Source organism: Rhagoletis zephyria, unplaced genomic scaffold (assembly GCF_001687245.7).
Source record: "Rhagoletis zephyria isolate East Lansing unplaced genomic scaffold, Rhagoletis_zephyria_1.1 Rzeph_scaffold_01216, whole genome shotgun sequence".
NCBI classification, from domain to species: domain Eukaryota; kingdom Metazoa; phylum Arthropoda; class Insecta; order Diptera; family Tephritidae; genus Rhagoletis; species Rhagoletis zephyria.
This window is the reverse complement of record NW_016158300.1, coordinates 54362-60502: the sequence shown is the minus strand read 5'-3', so window position 1 is coordinate 60502 and position 6141 is coordinate 54362. Positions and strand designations below refer to the sequence as shown.

General features: G+C 33.8%; 1 long non-coding RNA gene across 1 annotated transcript in view; it reads right to left on the bottom strand.

Moving 5' to 3' along the window:
- The window catches only part of LOC108363211 (uncharacterized), a 23676-nt gene that overhangs the window by 768 nt on the left and 16767 nt on the right, over positions 1-6141 (bottom strand). The gene's annotated exons all lie outside the window — the stretch shown is intronic.

Below are 6141 nucleotides of genomic sequence, written 5' to 3'. Positions count from 1 at the left end.
TGTTGAAATCGGACTAAAATTACGGCCGCTTTTCATATAACGGTAAATTTCAGAAATGCTTGAAATTTCAATATTTTCAAATTTAAGGACGCTAGTTTACTTAAAATTTATACACGCCGGCTTATCATGTAGCGGTAGCTTTCGGAAAGGTGGAAAACATATATTTAATACTTGCGCCGGGTATTTAATGTTCGGCTCCGCCCGAACTAAGACTTTCTTACTTGTTTCTTATTAACTACGAAAAAGCATCTGTGCACTTCACAACCACATATTTTATAACGTATGTATATACTAAAATTTAAAACGAGATGGGTTGGTGCTCTTTCATATGCGTATTTTTTTTAATTTAGCACCTTTTTTTTAATTCTAAATTTTTTTCCCTCAGTGTACAATTTATCATTTAACTCTAATTTAAACAAGTAAGAAAGTCTAAGTTCGGGCGGAGCCGAACATTATCAGAAAATGAAAAAGACAAAAACATGTGTTAAACATCAAAATTTCAAAGAAGGATGATTAAAATTGCCAAAAATTATATTTTTTATATAACCGACTTTTCAGATGATGGTTACTCTGCATAATAATTCATATGTATGTACGTGTATTGTGCTGCATACACCTTTTTCACATTATCTTCTCAAGAGCTCTAACTTATTCCTTTTAATTCCTTCAGCTGCATACTTCGTTCACAAATGTGTTGTTTTGCCTACATCAATACACCCATCGCATCTCCAGTATTCTTTGAGAGCATATGATATCAATGCATTTTCTCTCCTTTTTCACTTCGCTGAGTCTAGCGCATTCGCTTACTCAACTAATTTGGTGTTGTTGTGTTCTTGGGAGACCCCATTTCTAATACATAATACCTCTCTTTCTGACGCATTAGGTTTAGAGTTTTGCGTCTCGCTTTTTTGCTTCTTTTTACAAAACTTATTCAGGCGCTCAATACAAGTGCTTATATACCAAACTTACACTAAAACGGTAAACAAATGGATCGGAGGTTATGTAAGGTTGGTTAATACAACTGACACGAACATTTGCGTATACACACATACAGTTTATATATGTGCACACATACCAATGTATGTGGATAGCNCACACTAAAACGGTAAACAAATGGATCGGAGGTTATGTAAGGTTGGTTAATACAACTGACACGAACATTTGCGTACACACACATACAGTTTATATATGTGCACACATACCAATGTATGTGGATAGCCTGCGGTTGGAGTGTATATAGTGAAAGAGAGTTTAATATCATTTTGCATTATGCTGTATCAAACCGAGTGCAGCCGGACAGTATCTACTGGGCGTGCGTTACGACTTTGTTCAGAAAATTTGTATACTTTTAGGATAATACGAAAAACAAAAAGGACGTGCTGCCTCACGGGCAAATGTACACACATGCATATAGGTACGTATATACATAAATGCCCGCTGCAATACTTATGGAATCACATACAAGCATGGGTACATAGGAGCAGTTTACCCTTGTGTTTTCTTTTTTTTGGTTTCATCCGTTTGTTTCACTTCCACTACTCCAAAGAATTTTTTTGTTTGATATATTTCACTCAGCTCTTCGATGTCTTTTTCAACTAAACTATTTCCCCTTTTTACAACAAAAAAGCTGGCGCTAAGCTACCTTTCAACCCCTGCAATTGTCACGATTTTTCGACCAAGGCAGCTTCCTACTTTTGCGCCTCAAATATTTTACTCACACCAGCTTGAGAACCAACCAAAGGTACACTTTTCATGCTGAAATGGGAGGAAAACTGAAAAACTAGAGACTGCCACTTCCCTAACAGTGCTATTTATTTGTGAAGTTTTTCTCTTTTTCCTTTTTCGGTTTTCACTTTTGGTTTTTGGCTTTTCGTTTTTCCTGCTTTGTTGCATAAAAAGTGCATCTATGTACAGCATAGCTAATGCAAACAAATGCAAGGTGCCACACCCAAAACTGCATTTTTATTTTGCCATCCGCCACCGTTTTTGCACTTTTACCTTTTTTGTTCGGGTGACAGGGTGCAAAACTGCATTTGGTTGGAGCATCTAGTGTTAAAAATTGCATTTTATATGCACCTACAGCTTGGTGCCGACCAATGGGGAAGCATTTCTGTTGCCGCCGACGTCTCGGTTATTGTTTGGGGTTCCCTTCTAAAAAATACAGCTTTTTAGACTTGTTTTTGGCGCTGTTGAAACTTCGTGAACGCTTTTTTTGCCTGTATTATTTTATTTGGTATGTTTTTAATTAGGGTTTATGTGGAGAAAAACTCTCTTCGTTAGTATTCCTGGAGGACTTAAAAAATTAATTTTGTATTAAAACTAAAATAAATATGAATTTAGAAAACGGAACATAAAGATTTAAGTTTTTCACACATTCATAGATATGTATGTACATATGTATGTATATGTTTACATATGCTTGCGGTTGTGCTTGACAAGAGAAAACTCGGAAGTAAAAGTTTGCTTAAAATTTCAAACGAAGATTAATAAAATGTAGCAAACTTTTAGAAGTAACAACAGAAAAAGGTTGAAAATACAAAAGTACTCAAACTAATCAAGGTTTGTTGGGTTTTCATACATGCATTAGTATGAAAGTAATACCGGGACTAAACAAATATCCTTACTTCTATCCGATTGTTGAAAATATTTCGATTATCAATAAATCGCCGAAGTACTACTCCCTATTTCCATCTAGATTCAAGTGTTTGAATACGTGACTGTTTTCAAACAATTACGAAAAATTAGTGTTGTCACTAAGAAAATTGTTTTCCAACCAAATTTTTTTACATACATATATCAAAACTAATATATAATTAAGTTTTACCAATTCTATCAATATTTAGAGCGTTTAGGCCGTCACTAACTAGGAAGTTTCNACATACATATATCAAAACTAATATATAATTAAGTTTTACAAATTCTATCAATATTTAGAGCGTTTAGGCCGTCACTAACTAGGAAGTTTCAAATAAGGTTTACTTTGCCGACCGAAAACCACCTAACCTGCATACACAGTCTCGAACGTTAGAAAAACATCTTGTTTTACATTAGAGTTCTAATGCAGTTCTTTAATATTTCTCGAAGATTAAAATGAGATTAGAGAATGATTGGAAAAGCACTAGACATTAGCAACTAATTAGAACTCACGCTACGCTACGCTAGAATACGATTAGGTATCAAACCTTTTTCTCGATATCGAGAGAGAATGTTATAATTCTCGATAGTTGATCTTATCGTATTCTAAGCTTCTACCTTAGGGAAACACATTAGAATTCTAATCGGCTTCTAATCATTCTGTAACTTAAATAGAACAAAATATAAAACAGAAACGTGTATCTAACCATAAATACGGCTTATACTAGGTTCACATATAAGTAGATCATCCTCATTTTCGAGCTTAACTCCCTAATCTGTAATTAGAAAAAGAGATTAGTCATACAAAATTCGTCCCTTGCTAATCTGTAATTATAAAATAATCTCAGATTTAACCGATAGCTTTTCGGTGTCCAACCTGCTTTTATCGATTATTTTTGCAAAGAAGAGGAGAAATGCCAAATGTAAAAGTAAACAAAAATGGACGCTGGCAAGGAAAAGAGGTTTGCAAAGGTATATTTAATAAAATATTTAGTTAAAAAAAATTTAAATTGTTTTATATAGTAGAAAGAAGTGACCACGGTGGCACAGAGAAGAAACATAACCTTTCCTTGAGATCAGAGAATAACAAGCACAAAAAATTTTACGGCAAATAATCTGAGATTTGCCTGTGTAAGCGGGATAATTAATAAACGAGCTTCGATTGGGATAATATTTATGTGTGAACATACTCTTAGGATTAATTCATATTTCACATTGCATTGTCATCGGGTTCTGAGCTAAGTTTGAAAGTTCAAGTCTTAGCTCATCGAGAAGTTGGTCAAAGGCTGACGGCTATGTGCAATTACACACAGGCGAAACATAATGTAAGCTTATCAAAATGAATTGCGTGTTTAAGGCTGCGGGAATTCTATGCATTTCTGCAAGAATTCCGGTGTGGAATTCTTCAAATTTGCAACGCTATCCTTTATTAGAAATAAGTGGATAGAAGCTTATGACGTGTAGGGAGAGAATCTTCCACTACCATTTATTTGTTCAAAGCAATTTCTGAGTCTTAGGATAAGCTGAATAATTCCTCCTTGATCGTGCGTGTATGACATAGGTTTGCCGCAAATTACGTAATTTTCACATAGGCGTATTTTTATCCAAAATAAAATAGTAAACTTGCTGTTTAGCTTTCAACTAATGGGCCGATTACGGAGAGCAACGCAAACACCGTTCGGTTGCCAGCTGGCAACGCAACTAAAAAAAAATGATTACTACGAATGGCAACTATCTTCAGTTGCTGTAGACTTATCGACTGAGGAAATGGAAAAATAAAGTATACGAAATGTAAATATTGCCATAGAGATAGTATCCCCCTGTTGCTATCATCTAGTTCACAAGAATAATGGTAAAAAATATCTTTGAATATCTCTGTAAAACTGGTTTATTGAGGTAGCCTAATGGTGACAACATTATTTTTCCTTGCAATTAGAGGAACGGAGCGTATTGTGGATTCAGCGGCTATTGAGGACCACCTATTTAAAAAAAAAAACGAGAATCATTTAAAATAGCGAATTAAGCAAAAATTAACTGTGTGAAGGGAAAACAATAAATATACATATATAAAAAATTTCAGGCAAATATTGTGTTCGAAAAGTATGTAGTATGAATGGGATTTGGCCCCTGACGATGAAAGGATTGCGTGCACTTTAGGATTTAAGTTTTCAACTAATATGNAAGCGTATTGTGGATTCAGCGGCTATTGAGGACCACCTATTTAAAAAAAAAAAAANCGCAAACACCGTTCGGTTGCCAGCTGGCAACGCAACTAAAAAAAAATGATTACTACGAATGGCAACTATCTTCAGTTGCTGTAGACTTATCGACTGAGGAAATGGAAAAATAAAGTATACGAAATGTAAATATTGCCATAGAGATAGTATCCNGAAAAAAAATGATTACTACGAATGGCAACTATCTTCAGTTCAGAGTTATCGACTGAGGAAATGGAAAAATAAAGTATACGAAATGTAAATATTGCCATAGAGATAGTATCCCCCTGTTGCTATCATCTAGTTCACAAGAATAATGGTAAAAAATATCTTTGAATATCTCTGTAAAACTGGTTTATTGAGGTAGCCTAATGGTGACAACATTATTTTTCCTTGCAATTAGAGGAACGGAGCGTATTGTGGATTCAGCGGCTATTGAGGACCACCTATTTAAAAAAAAAAACGAGAATCATTTAAAATAGCGAATTAAGCAAAAATTAACTGTGTGAAGGGAAAACAATAAATATACATATATAAAAAATTTCAGGCAAATATTGTGTTCGAAAAGTATGTAGTATGAATGGGATTTGGCCCCTGACGATGAAAGGATTGCGTGCACTTTAGGATTTAAGTTTTCAACTAATATGAAACGTTTTATGTCAAGTTCTATATTTGCGCATTAAACGATTTTGTGCTAAAAAATTTATTTATTATCCTTTGAATGTTTATTAAGTATTTATTTTTTGAAACGTACATACATAATTCATAAATTACACTAGCGAGTATTGTGGCTTATTTGTATTTTCGAGGTTTCACACATTGGTGCTAATAATTTTATAATTTTTTATTATTTTTGTAATTTTCTGGAATCATGATAAGGGCTGTCAGATTGTGAAATTCCATACAAGAGTCGAATATATTCTAAGTTGATTAGTTTTCGGCATGAACGCCTTTTTTAACAATGGAAATTAGTTTGATAGATTGCATTTGAAATACATATCGCTAGCTTAGAAAGAAAAGTTGCTAAGTCCCATTTTAAAAATTTTACAGGAGATGAAAAAATCTTCCTATAGCCATTTTCTTTAACTATTTCGCAAGACTTTGAATCAAACATTTTGCGCGTTTAAAGCAAAGCAAAACTCCATAAGAATCAGAAGGTTTCGATATTTATTTAAAAATGTCGTATTATTTTGGCCTTATCGGATTTGCGGTGCTTCTTTTGGACTTAGCAAATTTTCCGTTTATTGCTTATGAAGAGGAAAAAATAGAACAAGTACCTTTATAATTTTCG